General features: G+C 44.6%; 1 long non-coding RNA gene across 1 annotated transcript in view; it reads right to left on the bottom strand.

Annotated features, from left to right (window-relative positions):
- Window positions 1-17,062, bottom strand: part of LOC141084916 (uncharacterized) — a 31,740-nt gene that overhangs the window by 280 nt on the left and 14,398 nt on the right. The gene's annotated exons all lie outside the window — the stretch shown is intronic.

The raw sequence follows: 17,062 nt of genomic DNA, 5'->3' as shown, positions 1-17,062 counted from the left end.
TGATTAAAATGATTATAATGATTTTAACTTTGCTCCTGCGCAATTTTAACCTCTGAACTCTGACTCTTGTTCCCTGTGCTCTTGGCGCCAAAGTTCAAATATTGCATGTATTTAACCAGAAGCCGCTGTATCAGTTCCCCTTATGTCAACCCCTGAAGAAGTGGTTCACACTTTGAAACGCGTAGGGAAATAAATGGTCAAATTTCTCATATTGTGGTGATTTCATTCCGGTCAAGCAGCGCACAGTAAGCCCGAGAATAACTTTATATCCTTACGGCTTTTCTAAAGGACATTGGTGCGTATTTCTCGCAAGTCACACGCATGGTCCGTGTGTAATCCGTTTCTTTCTCGCACCCATAGACTTGCATTGGCGAGTCTTGGACGTAATACAGTGCAGATCACAGCATGCTGCGATTTCACCAGCACGTATAATATGGGCGAGGAAAAAATGGATGATGGGAGCTGCCCCATAGGTTAACATTGGGACTAGTGCTATGCGATTTTTTTTTCTCGCATAGAACTTGTCCATATTTCTCTCTAGTGTGACTCCAACCTAAGGACTAATTACGGGGTATATAGATTGCAGTGCTAGGTAGGCAGGGAGTGTATAAGGCTATATACACATCGGTGCAAGGCATGCAGGCACTGTATATGGGTATATAGATATCATTGCATACATCAAGAGGGTCCATTCCATTACTGTCTGATGCTGCTGCCTATTGCATTTATTGACCGTATATCTTCTAATATATAAAGCTCAAAGTGTGTATGTATGTGTATATGTATGTGTGTATGTGTATGCCCGGATAGGCATCTGCACCGTCGCAGCTACAGCCACAAAATTTGGCACAGTCACACTTCTGGACCCCGAGAGCGTCCTAAGCTATGTTGTGAGGCGAAATTTTAACCCCGCGCATTCCAATTCACCAAACAATTTTGCCCCTATCTACATACTGGGGAAGCAGTGTGTGCGTATCAAGCCCCGCCCCTCATTATGATGTCACAACGGTTGCCATGGCGACGCTGATGTCATCATAGGTCGCAAGCCCCGCCGCCGCTCATTTTGATGTCACAATTGACTATGGGATGGAGGATGTGTGATGGGTATATGGGCACTGGACTATGGGATGGAGGATATGTATGACGGGTATATGGGCACGGGACTATGGGATGGCAGATATGTATATGGGCACTGGACTATGGGATGGAGGATGTGTGATGGGTATATGGGCACTTGACTATGGGATGGAGGATATGTTTGACAGGTATATGGGCACGGGACTATGGGATGACGGATATGTATATGGGCACGGGACTATGAGATGGAGGATGTGTGATGGGTATATGGGCATTGGACTATGGGATGGAGGATATGTATGACGGGTATATGGGCATGGGACTATGAGATGGCGGATATGTATGATAGGTATATGGGCATGGGACTATGGGATGGAGGATATGTATGATGGGTATATGGGCATGGGACTATGAGATGAAGGATGTGTGATGGGTATATGGGCACTCGACTATGGGATGGTGAATATGTATGATGGGTATATGGGCATGGGACTATGGGATGGAGAATGTGTGATGGGTATATGGGCACTGGACTATGGGATGGAGGATATGTATGATGGGTATATGGGCATGGGCCTATGGGATGGCGGATATGTATGATGGGTATATGGGCACTCGACTATGGGTTGGCGAATATGTATGATGGGTGTATGGGCATGGGACTATGGGATGGAGGATGTGTGATGGGTATATGGGCATGGGACTATGGGATGGAGGATGTGTGATGGGTATATGGGCACGGGACTATGGGATGGAGGATAATTATAATTTTCTACAACTAACCACAGTTAGTTACTATGCCCAGGCAGCGCCGGGCTCTTCAGCTAGTACTGTATCTAGCCCTAAGTATCAGTGGGCAGGAATAATTTTTTTGGCATCTTAACCCTGATTAATTTATTCCAAAGCAATCCAGAGCTCCCTGTTATTTTTTCTCCATTTGCTTGTTGACACAGCAGAATATGTGACACCCCAGAGTCCGGTTGTCACAGTGACATTGCCTCCCTCTAATGGGTAAAGTCATGCCTGGAGGCAGGAGGGGGGGCCCTCATGCCAGGTCACAGATTACATTACAATTCCAGCTGCAGGTCAGAAAGGGGAGCTGTCTTATAAATTCTGGCCGGCCGATGGGGTTAGTGAGTCAGCAAGTAGTGAGCTGAGAGAAAGCAAAGGGGATTGTCATGGAAACAGGAGCAGTGGAGCTCATGACAGGACGGTTAGTGAGTTGAAGACGGGGAGCTGATCTGTGAGGAGGGAAAGGACAGGAGCAGAGACAAGAGGCTCCGGGGAAGCTAAAAACTGCATATAGCAGACCCCAGAGCGAAGCGCTAACAGAGAAAATGGGATGCCAGAGTCCTGGGCTGGGCAGGAGCTGTATGTCCTGACCGCCGAATCTGGAAGTACAGGGGACTGCAAGTTCCTGAGCGATATTGAACACCTGAAGGCACGGCAGCAGATCAGGAGCCCGGGGCTGACAGTGAGAAGGACAGTACCCGTGGAATAGGCTCACGCTGACAGCCGTACAGGTTAGAGAACCCATCACGCAATAGAGGGTCGCAGCTTAGTTACAAATAGCAGAGACCCGCACACAAAGCGCAGAAGGAAGGTCCCAAACCCCCACCTGGCAGGGTGGATCCCCTGAATGCCTTCAGGTGAGCCGGACTCAATCCATCACCTGAATGTGGTACTCCGGATTGCAACCACTTGCAAGTAAAAGGTAAAGAAATTGCACCTTTCTGTGTCCTTCTCTTATTTCTCTGCACCCCAACATTCACCGCCATCTGAACTATTAATCAAATAAATTGGCCCTGGGGCCCCCGTTCTACCCATGGGTAGCTGAACCATCTTGGCTGCGTTACCACCAGCCCCAGGGGACCAAAAACCGCAGCGTCAGCCATTAATTGCCGAACACCACGGGTGGCGTCACACTTAAATGCCACACAACTTCCATCATCACCACTGGACACCCAGAGCCATGGACCGGGTCGCTGCAGCCATTACACTTCCCCTTTAAAAGAGCCTGAACAGCCCAGTACCGAGTAATCCCCGGCCCTGCAGGGCTCTCCAAATACACTGTCTGCAGAATCATTAGGCAAATGAGTATTTTGATCACATCATCCTTTTTATACATGTTGTCCTACTGCAAGCTGTATAGGCTTGAAAGCCAACTGCCAATTATGTAAATCAGGTGATTTGCATCTCTGTACTGACGAGGGGTGTGGTCTAATGACATCAACACCCTATATAAGGTGTGCTTAATTATTAGGCAACTTCCTTTCCTTTGGCAAAATGGGTCAGAAGAAAGATTTGACGGACTCTGAAAAGTCAAAAATTGTGAGATGTCTTGCAGAGGGATGCAGCAGTCTTGAAATTGCCAAACTTTTGAAGCGTGATGACCGAACAATCAAGCGTTTCATGGCAAATAGCCAACAGGGTCGCAAGAAACTTGTTGATAAAAAAGGCGCAAAATAACTGCCCATGAATTGAGTAAAATCAAGCGTCAAGCTGCCAAGATGCCATTTGCCACCAGTTCTGCCCTATTTCAGAGCTGCAACATTACTGGAGTATCAAAAAGCACAAGGTGTGCCACACTCAGGGACATGGCCAAGGTAAGGAAGGCTGAAAAACGACCACCTTTGAACAAGATACATAAGATAAAACGTCAAGACTGGGCCAAGAAATATCTTAAGACTGATTTTTCTAAGGTTTTATGGACTGATGAAATGAGAGTGACTCTTGATGGGCCAGATGGATGGGCCCGAGGCTGGATCAGTAAAAGGCAGAGAGCTCCACTCCGAGTCAGACACCAACAAGGTGGAGGTGGCGTACTGGTATGGGCTGGTATCATCAAAGATGAACTTGTGGGACCTTTTCGGGTTGAGGATGGAGTGAAGCTCAACTCCCTGACCTACTGCCAGTTTCTGGAAGACACCTTCTTCAAGCAGTGGTACAGGAAGAAGTGGGTATCGTTCAAGAAAAACATGATTTTCATGCAGGGCAATGCTCCATCACATGCATCCAAATACTCCACAGCGTGGCTGGCCAGTAAAGGTCTAAAAGAAGAAAAAATAATGACATGGCCCCCTTGTTCACCTGATCTGAACCCCATAGAGAACCTGTGGTCCCTCATAAAATGTGAGATCTACAGGGAGGGAAAACAGTACACCTCTCGGAACAGTGTCTGGGAGGCTGTGGTGGCTGCTGCACGCAATGTTGATCGTAAAAAGATCAAGCAACTGACAGAATCTATTGATGGAAGGCTTTTGAGTGTCATCATAAAGAAAGGTGGCTATATTGGTCACTGATTATTTTTTTTTTGTTTTTGAATGTCAAAAATGTTTATTTATAAATTTTGTGTTGTTATATTGGTTTACCTGGTGAAAATAAACAAGTGAGATGGGTATATATTTGGTTTTTATTAAGTTGCCTAATAATTCTGCACAGTAATAGTTACCTGAAAAAACAGAAATCCTCCTAAGATAGCCAAATCTAATAAAAACTCACTCCAACTTCCAAAATGATTAAGCTTTGATATTTATGTGTCTTTTGGGTTTATTGAGAACATAGTTGCTGTTCAATAATAAAAAAGAATTCTCTCAAATACAACTTGCCTAATAATTCTGCACGCAGTGTACAGCCAGAGCCTTTTCAAAGTACAGCGTGAAAATCCAGCTATTTTAAATGGGGTTGCCCATTCCAGCCATCACGTCTGAGTGCGCAGAAATTTCTGACAATTTTGTGATACTGTTAATTATTTGGGAGTGTCTTACAGAATTTCTTGACACCATTTTGCTGCCCAAAAAATACTTCGCTGCCAAAAAATACTTAGCTACAGGGCAGATATTTTACACGGTGTTTTGTCCGCCAAACGGAAAGCATATCATTGAGCTCAAAATTGTGCCATTTCAGGCCTCCATAGAATTTTTTCGTTGTGTCTTATCTTAGCCTACTTGTTGACACAATTTAGCTGGGCAAAAAAAATAAAAAAATACAGGGCAGATATTGAACAGTCTGGTATCTCCGTCAGATGTCTGATCTATCTGTGGGCAACAAATTGTAGCATTTCAGGCCTCCATTCTCCTTTTTTGGCTGTGTCTTACCGTAATTCTATACAGTATTTTTCTCTTAAAAAACAAACATACAGGCCACATATTGAACAGTGTGGTTTCTCCATCAGATGCCTGATCTATCTGTGGGCTACAAATTGTGGCATTTCACACCTCCATTATACTGTATTTGATGTCTGTTACCCTACGTCTATACAATATTTTGGGTCAAAAAATAAATACATACAGGCCACATATTGAACAGTGTGTTATCTCTGTCAGAAGCTTGATCTATCTGTGGGCTACAAATTGTGGCATTTCAAGCCTACATTCTACTGTTTTGCTGTGTCTTACCCTAGTTATTGACACCAGTTTGATAACCAAAAATACATTTTTACCTACAGTCCAGATATTTTAAAGTGTGGTTTTCCAGCACACGGATCACGTGCGAGTTAGCTCCCAATTCAGCCATTTGTACTGAATATGGGAAATATTGTAATCCATTTAAAATGGGCAAGGCACGTGGCAAGGGATGGGGAAGTGGACGTGATGGTGATGGTGCATGCAGACGCGAGGCCGTGGGCAAGCTGAAATTGTGCCACAACAAACACCCACATCTTCTCGCCTGAACTTCATGACCCAATTACTAGGGGCCTGCAGCAAGACATCACTATTGAAACCATAGCAGTGTACCATGCCTGGTCCTTGTGCTTAACCTCATGGTTCAACCGTTTCTCAAAAGCTACCTGGAGCTGCCGGATCTGCTTGTCAAAGTACACCACCTGTGTGCCCATTTTAGAAAGTCAACTCCAGCTTCAGCCACCCTTGCTATGCTTCAGCAGCATTTGCAGGGTTGGAACTCAACACTGCACATGTTTGTGAGCAGAAGAGGGCAGTTTTGACTACCAGCATCAACAAGGCCATCGGTATTCAGTTCAGAATCCACACATAAGACCTCAGGAGTGGACATGGATATCACACCTATGTACCATCCTACAAAACTTTGAGGAGTCCACTAAGATGGTGAACGGAGATGACGTCATAACTAGCATCACCATCCCGCTTCTCTGTCTACTGAAACATTCTCTGTTCACAATCAAAGAGGTGGCATTGCAGGCTGAACTTGATGAAATGGAGCAAGGAAGCATACAGAGTGATTACACACAGCACAGTCTCGTGTCATCCCAACGTGGATTCGTTGACAATGAGGAAGAGGAGGAGGTTCCTCCACCTCCTCTTCCTCATTGTCAACCAACAGAGCTACTTTCATACGCTATAGACGGTACTACATCACAACTGTCATACTATCTGTTCACCGTGGATGACCTGAGAACAGGGAGGAGGAGAGCATGGTCAGTCGTCCTCTTGGTGAGGACACTGAAGTCTTGCCTGTTAGCAGTCTACCACACATGGCTGACTTTATGTTGTTCTGCCTTTCCCGTGACTCTCGTATTGTCAAAATTTTGGCTGACAGTTATTACTGGTTGGTGACACTTCTTAGACACAGTACCAGAAGGCCCTTGTGGTGGAATTATTAAAAAAAATCCCATCTGAAAATGCTCGCGGCAGAGGTCACAGTTTGTTGGACAACCAAGGAGTACAGGCGAAAGAGACAAAACTCCAATCCAGCAGAGGCAGGGGAACACTGGCAATGTTCTGGGAGAGTTTTCTCAAACCCTCTCATCGCAGTGGCCTTGATGCACGGTGTACTCTCACAAGGAGTGCAAAGTTTTGTAAGATGGTGAGTGAGTACATTGCTGACCATACCAACGTCCTCCAAGATTCCTCTATGCATTTAATAATTAGGTCTCAAAGCTGAATACGTGGCATGAACTGGCTCTCTACGCCTTGGAGGTCCAGGCCTGTCTTGCCGCTAACGTTTTGTCAGAGCGCGTTTTTAGTGCCACTGTTGAAATTATAACTGATAAGCGCATCCGCCTGTCAACTGAAAATGCGGACACGCTGACTCATAAAAATGAACACGGGCTGGAATGGGGCAGACTTCTGTACACCACCACATGATAACAGTGAAACCTAACCTCAAATCCAGTGTCTTTTTTGTGAGGTATATACCCATGCACCTCTTCACACCCACACAAACTGGATTATAGATATTTGCTGTTTTCCTCCTTCTCCTCATCCTCATCATCCACCACCACTAGATCACCATGGTGACCGTGGTCCGTGATGCAGCAGCCACTAGAAATTTTTGCAAGGGTGTTTATGATGATTGCTCCAAAAATGTTTACACTCTATGTTGAGGTGTCCCCCCCTAAGGGAAAATGATTGTCAGCCTATATACTTAGTGTATGGGCATTACAAGTATAGGAGACCTGCTCCTTTAAACTGGGAAAACATTTTTCGGAGGCCATACTCCACATCTCTTCCAACACCACCACTATATCACCAGCGTGAACGTGTTCCGTTATGCAACAGCCAAGTAATTTTTTTCAAGGGTGTTTATGATGACCATTCCAAAAATGTTTACACTGTAGCTTGAGGTGCCCCCCCCAGGGGAAAATGTTTTTCAGCCTATACACTTAGTGTATGGGTATTACAAGTATAGGAGAAAACTGTAAACTGGGAAAACAGTTTTAGTAGGCCATCCTCCACGTCTCTTCCGACACCACCACTAGATCACCAGAGTAATCGTGGTCCATGATGCAACAGCCACTATACTTTTTTGCAAAGGTGTTTATGATGGCCGTTAAAAAAATGTTTACACAGTAGGTTGATGTGTACCTCCAGGGGGAAATGTTTGTCAGCTCATTCGCTTAGTGTATGGGCATTACAAGTATACAAGACCCGCTCCTGTAAACTGGGAAAACATTTTGCAGACACCATCCTCCACCTTTCTTCCTTGAGGGATTGGAGTGTGTGCAAATTTTGGGCAGACCTTGTATTCACTTCATAGGCAAACTTTAGATGATTAGGTGACTTAAAAAAATCAGAATAATGTGAACTTTGGTTTTATGTGGCCATCCAGTACGCATGTTCAAAGGCTTATTGTGGTGCGTGTAACTTTGGTGCAGGGCAGGCCTTGCAGTCAATGCATAAGCAAACAGTATGGGAGTACCAAATGAATAATGTGAAGTGGGTTTTCCTGTGGCCATCCAGTACGTGGGTTCTAAGACTTATTGGGGTGCGTGTAACTTTGGTGCAGGACAGGCTTTACATTCAATGCATAAGCTAACAGTATGGGAGACACACTTTCTTCGAATGGGAACTTTTTTGTCATGAGGCCCTCAAGTACAAAAAGAGTTATTGGGGTGTGTGTTACTTTGGTGAAGGGCAGGCCTTGCAGTCAATGCATAAACAAACAGTATGGGAGTACCAAATGAATAATGTCACTGGGGATCACTGTATTACCTGTACAATGACACTATATGCAGAGCTCCTGTGTAAAATGGCACCAGTGATCACTGTATTACCTGCACACAGACATTGCATACTAAGTACAGATCTCCTGTGTATAATGGCACTTACAGTGATAGTATTTTTTTTTTAATGATCCGTATTGCAGTATTCAGTCACTATGTGGAGGTAATGTGTTGTCCGACCATGGTATGGCAGTATTTGCTCCTTGCAAGTGCTATTATTTGGTCACTGTGTGGTGGTAATATGTGGTCTGGTCATGTTGTGTTGGTATTTGTTCCTTGTATGTAGTTGGTCACTTTGTGGTTGTAATATGTGGTCTGGACATGGTGCGGTGGTGTTTGTCCCTTGTATGTGATATTGTTCGGTCACTGTGGTGGTAATATTTAGTGTGGACATGGTGTGGTGGCATTTGTTCCATGTAGACAGTATTATATGTCACTATGTGGTGGTAATATGGTGTCTGGCCATGGTGTGGTGGTATTTGTCCCTTGTATGTGATATTGATCGGTTACTGTGGTGGTAATATGAGGTCTGGACATGGTGTGGTGGTATTTTTTCCTTGTAGATGGTATTATAGGTCACTATGTGGTGATAATATGGTGTCTGGTCATGGTGTGGTGGTATTTGTCCCTTGTATGTGATATTGTTCGGTTACTGTGGTGGTAATATGTGGTCTGGACATTGTGTGGTGGTATTTGTTCCTTGTAGATGGTATTATAGGTCACTATGTGGTGATAATACGGTGTCTGGTCATGGTATGGTGGTATTTGTCCCTTTTATGTGATATTATTGGTCCTTTTAAACATTGAAAAATAAATAAAAATATACATAAATTGTATTGCATATTTTAACAAATGTTTAATAGGTAAGAGTAGAGTAGTGTTCTACTGCTGGCTGGCTATGTGTGACCTGGTGATGGAAACTGTTAATGTGTGACTGGTGAGAAGTGGAGTTTTTTCCAAGAGAGAGCAGTGGGACTGTGGACAATTCAAGGGGTGGAGGCAGGGCTGGAGTGGAGCCTGGGCAGATTCTCAAGGGGCCCCCGAAAATTTTGCCAGTATGAGGCCCCGAAATTCCTAGTGGCAGCGCTGACCATAAGTATGAAAACTGCACAAGAGTGAAGTGTCCATGTGATGACTGCTGGAACCTGCAGAGCTGAATCCTGACATTACAGGCTTCTGAATTCTCACAACCAATGCACTGCACACTTTTAGGATTTTCCCTTCACGATGGACAGTCTTGTCAGCACAAGTGTGTGATTTGTATACTTCTGGCCACATTCCGACTAGACGTGCCCAACCTCACTCAGTTCATTTTCATTGAGTGAGACCACACATGTCTAGTCAACATGTGACCGCATGTAAGTATATTGCCAATACCAGAGAATCCTGACAACGTGCAGTGAGCACTGTGAGAATTCAAGAGTCTGCAGTCACAAAGAATGACTGCAGACTCATCACAAACCTGGGCAACCCCTAACATACCCCTAATGCTCCTAACATAAATAAAAACATGAGAGTTAGTCAGTATCACAAATAATATTTACATCCAGGTACCTTATTGATGACGTCGTTTCTGGAGTCGTTCTTTTTCTTTTCTTCATCTTGTCCAGACTCCATGATGAGTTTTCTCATCCACAGCTCATCTCTGTAGACTTCCATCTTCTCCGGTCTTCTGCAGCAAATCTCCACATGATGCCCTTAAAAAATAGAAGTGCCATTATAATGCTCCTGAATAAAAAATTGCCCCTCACTATATTGTCTGCATAAAATATGACCCCCACCCTGTCCCTCTTATGGGACTCCTCCTTCCTTATACTGTCTCCTCTCACATCCCCCCTGTTCACTATACTGTCTCCTCATATATTTACCCCCTCACTTTCTATACTGACTGCTCAAACATACCCCTCACACACACCCCCTCTATGTCTACACACATCCCATCACCCTCATTCCCTGTACTCTGTCTACATACATTTTCACATCGCTACTCATACTGTGTCCGCATACATTCCCCGTTTGCTCCCCATATTGTCTGCACCCATCTCCACTCACCATACTGTGTCTGCACCCATCCCCTCATACTGTTTCCTCATATATGCCACCCATTCCCCCATGCTGTTTCCTTGTGCATGACCCCATTCCCCGGTATTGTTTCCTCATACATGTCCCCTTTCCTCCATACTGTTTCCTCATATATGCCCCCCATTCCCCCATACTATTTCCTTGTACATGCTCCCTATAACTCAGTACTGTTTCCTCATCATGCTCCCATACTGTTTCCTCGTACATGCCCCCCATTCCCCCGTACAGTCTCCTTATACATGCCTCCCATTCTCCTGTACTGTTTCCTCATACATGCCCCCATTCCCCTGTATTGTTTCCTCATACTTGCCCTGCATCTCTCTCTTTGCTTCTCATTTTGTGTCCTCAAATCTCCCCCCACACATTAAACCACATCCCCATTCCAAATCTCCCTCCACATTAAATACTCCCAACCCCACTCCAAATCTCCCCACACATTAAACACCCCCATCCCCACTCCAAATCTCCCCCCACACATTATATTCAATATTCCCACTCCAAATCTCCCCCACACATTAAATCCCCCATCCCCCTCCAAATCTTCCCACACACATTAAACACCCCCATCCCCACTCCAAATCTCCCCCCACTCATTAAATCCCTCATCCCCTCTCCAATTCTCCCCACACACGTTAAATCCCCCATCCCCCTCCAAATCTCGCCACCCACATTAAATCCACCATCCCCCTCAAAAACTCCCCACACATTTAAAATCCACCATCCCCACTCCAAATCTCCCAACACACACTAAACACCCCCATCCCCCTCCAAATCTCCCCACACACATTAAATCCCCCCATCCCCACTCCAAATACCCCTCCAATCTCCACCCACACAATTAATTTTCCCCCAATGTACTTACCACCCATCCAGCGCAGGCTAGTGACATCAGCAGCGTGATCACATGACATGATCATGCTGCTGGCATCACTCTGAACTAGCGATCAGAGCTTTAATTGTATTCGCGTCTAAGATGCAAATACAATTGATCACTGGGAGCCGGCACACTTCAGATTCTCTGTACTGGCTGTCAGCTGTCAGCTGTCAGCTGCATTAGATGGCCTGACTGTGCCCACCTGCCGGCTGCACCCAGGACAAATTCCCCAGCGGTCCCCCCAGATAAGCCTCAGACCTGCACACAACACATCATGTACTATTATGGGCAGCTTGGTGGCTCATACTCTTGCTCTGAAGCACTGAGGTCCTGGGTTCAAATCTCACCAAGAAGTTTTCATGGTTTTCCTCTGGATACTCTATTCAGGGTTGTAAACTGTCAAAAAACGTCAGTACAGTGTGGGGTCGCAGGCCGGACAGGGGGGGTGGTCCCTCGATATACCGCGCAGTGACATACAGACACAAGATGAGGCAAGTTTCGGGTACAACAGGTCCAAGTTTATTCTCTTGCCGTCCGCCTGACAGCCTCCGAAGTACACCGCACTTCAATTTACTTCACTTCACTTATCTGCCCTCCGTTTCCAGGGCCGCTTCCCGCACACCGTACTTTACACCGGGGACGTACATTTACGCACCGTCCCATCTTCACTCTTTGACGCTCCTGTCAGATCCGTCACTGTGGCCGCCTTAGACCCGTAAACCAACAGCACTTTTACTGATCAGTTGTCTCTCTCTCAATACGGTATGCTTTACCTCAGTGCCTCGTCTATACTGCGGTACTCTTGTGTCAGGACCACCCCCCTGACTTTCTCTCTCCTCAGTCCCCCTGGATTGGTTTTCCTCACAGTGCACAAACTGACGTAGTCCTCCTGTCACTGGAGCTCCCCCTGGGGACTGGAACTTTCTGGAACCCTCCTGTCAAATTTATATCATTCCCGGCTCCCTGTATCTCCGCCCCCATGACCAACGGTTTCCTAAGCCCTAAGCTGATGTCAAGTCCTTTGCTCACACTCCTCCCTGCCCTCTAATGGTCAACCCAAGGTACTGCACGTCCACTACACTTTCTCAGCTGTTTCCCCACTGTAGTAACTGACACCTGTCTAAACTGTGAAAATCTTCCTTTCTCTATTCTGACAAGTCCCTCCGTCCGTCAGGTCACCTTCCCTACAACAGTGCCAATTTTTTCACTAATTCGCAAAATTTTTTTAGGCACCCTGTGATTTTTTTGGGAGCTGAAGTAACTTCTATAGATTATTTTGACTGTAATTATCATCATTTTACACTTTACAGTAACTGCAACTGATGTCTCCATATCAGAATTATAGACTGTAGACATGTATCACTCATAATCAAAGTGATTTATTATGGTTTTCCAATGTGCCTGCAAAAAACATTGTCTGTACATGATTTTTTTACTGTCTTAAAAAAATAAAAAGTCAAGTTGGCAACTCCAGATTCTTTCCATACTCCAAACACCGATAAGAGAATTTAGATTGTGATTCCCCTAATAAAGATAGCGACAAAGGACATTCATAGTGAGGGTGCGTGTATCACCTCACCCTATATATAGAGATGTGGGGAATATGTCTTTCTATTAGTCAATCTCTGATTAACCATCAGAGGGTGAATTGTGTGTATTTGGTCTGTATTGTATTTAAGATTTTTGAACAAATGTTACGTTTTATCCCCTTGTCAGTGAGTTTTCTATACAAGGCTGTCCACAGATCCAGCACGTTATGCTACTGCGACTACAGCTATCCCTTCCACGGGCCTTGTAACGGAAACAAAAATAACCAGCCACTCACCCACAGACCCAAACACTAAAAGAATACAAATCCAGACTGCTTGCCTTGGAAATGTTGAGATTTAGGCTTGTGGATACTGAGGCTTTCCTCAACCTCATGGCGGCGGCCGTCCTTCAGTACTCAGTCCCCTGACGCCACTTTTTTACGGTGTGCCATCCCCATCTTACACCAACATGTGTCCCGTATCATCTGTGCCCTGAACAATTCAGTTACTGGTAAGGTCCACTTAACAACCAACACATGAACAAGTACTCGTGGCCAGGGATGCTACATTTCCCTGATGGCACATTGGATGAATCTTGTGGAGGTCGAGACCGAGTCAGACTGTAGGATGGCACACATTCTACCGATGATGAGGATTGCCGGCACTAATTTCTTTAGGGTTTCCGCCATCTCCTACACCTGTTTCTGCACCCTCTCCTCCTCGATATCAACAGGGTTGTCTTGCGGCCTTTACTCATAATATTTTGAGGTTCATCATGCGGCCCTCACTCATAATTTTTAGATGGTAAACAGGTGTCTCTCACTAATAATTTTGAGAGGTTTATCAGGTGGTTCTCATTCAAGCTTTTTAGTTTAGAAGTTCATCAGGTGGCCCTCACCCATAATTTTTAGATGTTCATTAGGCGACCCGGGCCTCACTCATAATTTTTAGAAGTAAACAGGTGGCCCTCACGCAAAATTTTTAGAGGTTCATCAGGCGGCCCTAACGCAATCTTTTTAGAGGGTCACCATGCAACCTTCGCTCTTAATTTTTCCAGGTTGTGTATGATGCCATCCCTCATAACTTTTGCGGGATGTGTATATGTGTATGAGGAATATCTCTATAATTCCTATAAAAATATGTATATATATACCTACAGGGGTAAACGTTTTCAGCTCTTGCACTTAGTGCATTGGTTTTACCAGTCTAGGAGCCCCACTTTTTTTTTTTTTAAAATGTTCTTTGAGTCCCTCCTCTATGCGTCCTCCACAGTGTGTTGCTGTCACTCCTTCTAATTTTTGCAGCCCTTGCACTTAGTGTATAGGCTTTACCAGTTAAGGAGTTCCACTACCTAACAATTTTAATAGAATGTGTGTGAGACCCACCTTTATGTCTATTCCAGGGTGTATCAGAGACCCTCTTTCTTCTAAATTTTGGAAGCTCTTGCACTTACTGCATAGGCTTCATCAGTCTAGAAGTTCCACTGTCTAACAATTTTAACAGAATGTGTATGATCCCCTTTTTCATGTCAAAAACAGATTGTATTGGAGTCCCTCTTCCTTCTAATGTTTGGCAGTTCTTTCACTTAGTGCATACGCTTTACCAGTCTAGGAGACCCACTCTTTAAAAATAGGTAAAAAAAAGGTTTATTGATGTCTTCCAAGGCGTATTGCAGTCCCTCTTTCTAATTTTTGTCAGTTCTTGCATTATCCGCATAGGCTTTGCGAATTTCAGAGTCACCCTCTTTCATAAAGAAAACAGGTTGTATCTTACCACATGCTCAGAAAAGTTAGCAAAATGTTAAAATTACATTTACCGGTCATGCTGTCCTTGCTCCAGATTTTTAAAGAGTCATGATGGGATCCTCGCTCTTAATTTTTCTAGGGTGTGTATGATGTCATCCTTCATAATTTTTACAGGATGTGTAGTAGGTTTTCCTCTATAATTCTCTTTCATATATATGTTTAGTCCATCAGGGATAGATGTTTTTTAGTCCTTGCACTTAGTGCATAGGCTTTATGAGCCTAGGAGTCCTACTCCTTAACAATTTTAGCAGAATGTGTATGAGGCCCTCCTTTGTGTCCAATACAGGGTGTATTGGAGTCCATATTCCCTCTAATTTTTCAAGTAATTGCATTGTCCCCTTAGGCTATTTGAGCTTCAGAGAGCCTCCTTCATAAATTAAACAGGATGTGTCTGACCATGTCACACACACCACATGGGCAGATAAAGTAGCAAAATGTTAAATTTGCATTTACCGGTGACTACCGCTGTGCGTAGTTATATTCCCCCCTCTACTATGTCATCTACCATAGGCTACTAATGAATGGAGGAGGCTTTTTTTTCTCTTTTTAATTTTGCCTTATATACTGGTAATTATACAAGAAAGAATATTTCCTAACATTTTTTCCTGTAAACTCCATTTCATCTTTGGTTTTGTATGTTTTATTGTCAGTCCGTAAAAGTGGAGTAATACTCTGACACCACTGTTCCCAGCAGCGACCTGGGAGTCAGAGATGCTTCCAGAGTAGTGATGAGCGAGTATACTTGATACTCGAGACTTCCCGAGCATGCTCAGATGATCTCCAAGTATTTGGATGTGCTCGGAGATTTAGTTTCTATCGCCGTAGCTGCATGATTTGCGGCTGCTAGCAAGCCAGAATACATGTGGGGATTTCCTAACAAACAGGCAATCCCCACATGTATTTAGGCTGGCTAGCAGCCGCAAATCATGCAGCTACGGCGACAGAAACTAAATCTCCGAGCACATCCAAATACTCAGAGATCACCCGAACTTGCTCGGGAAATCTCGAGTATCGAGTATACTCGCTCATCAGTAGTCCAGAGGTCTTCCCCATGCTGTTTCAATTCTATTTCAGTGCTGTTTCGATCTATTTCAGCTATTCTAATGCCCCATCCAGCTATCCTGTTGGGTCTTCCAGAAAAAGCTTCCCATTAACTTCCTTTATACTCATTACTCGAGACAAGCTCATCCTCAATTTATTCACTTGATCGTTTTAGTGCTCGCTCATCACTAGTTGGGAACACATTTGAACCCCCTTTATTATTCTCCATTTGTGGTCAGATATTTCCCCATACCAACAATAACCAACAAAGAAAAAGATGTGCCAAGGAACAGAGTACATCAAATGGTTTAATAAAAGACTAGAGTTGAGCGAAATGGGTCGGTCAAATCCAAAAGTCGCCGACTTTCGCCAAAGTCGGGTTTCGCCGAGCGAAACCGAACAATAGCGTGAGCTTGGCCATGCGGTCGCCGACCCGAACGCCAAAGTCGCGTTTCCCATAATGCTTCCAGGCGCCTTTTCTCAGCCAATGAGCAAGGATGCCCACTGTGGGCAACGCGATGACATGGGCAGCAGCCACCACGATCTTAGAGAAGGGCATTCAAGTGATAGGCTTGTTTTGTGTGGCGTCACAGTGGCGATAAAAGCCCTGACCGCCGACCGCCATTTTACTTCTGACGATCTTAGCATAGGGAGAGGTTGCTGCCGCTGGTTCTCAATAGGGAGAGTGTTAGGCAGGAAAGAAAACAGATAGGCAGGGAAGAAAAAACATTCTGTGCTGCTGCTGATAGCAATTGTGCTGTACAGTTAGTGTGAAGTGACAGTGATATTTTTTGTGTGCAGCAGCGTTGGTTATTAGGCTGCCTGATAGCTGCATTGCTGTGTACACACTGCTGTTCAGACTGCTTTTTACACAGCACTCATACTTTTATTCTTTTTTTCTGCACAGTTACCGAGCGTTCATTTTTTTACACACCGTATAGAGCTGTACGCTCCTCACATACTACTGTGTACCAGCTGGTATCACGGACAAATACATGCTATCTGTGTGTGACTCCGCAAATAAATATACAGAGATTTAAATTTTCCCCTACATCGTATTCAGCTGTCCGCTTCTGATACAGTGCCGTATATCTGCTTTTTGGATTACGGTCAAATCCATACTGAGACAACGTCTTTGTGTGACTCCAGAAATAAATATACGGAGATTTACATTTTTCCATACACCGTATAGAGCTGTACGCTCCTCACACACTACCATGTACCGGTTGGT

The sequence above is a fragment of the Dendrobates tinctorius genome, unplaced genomic scaffold (genome assembly GCF_039654945.1).
Source record: "Dendrobates tinctorius isolate UK_male_01 unplaced genomic scaffold, ASM3965494v1 ptg000028l, whole genome shotgun sequence".
Lineage (NCBI taxonomy): Eukaryota > Metazoa > Chordata > Amphibia > Anura > Dendrobatidae > Dendrobates > Dendrobates tinctorius.
This window is presented reverse-complemented; position numbering and strand designations above follow the sequence as displayed.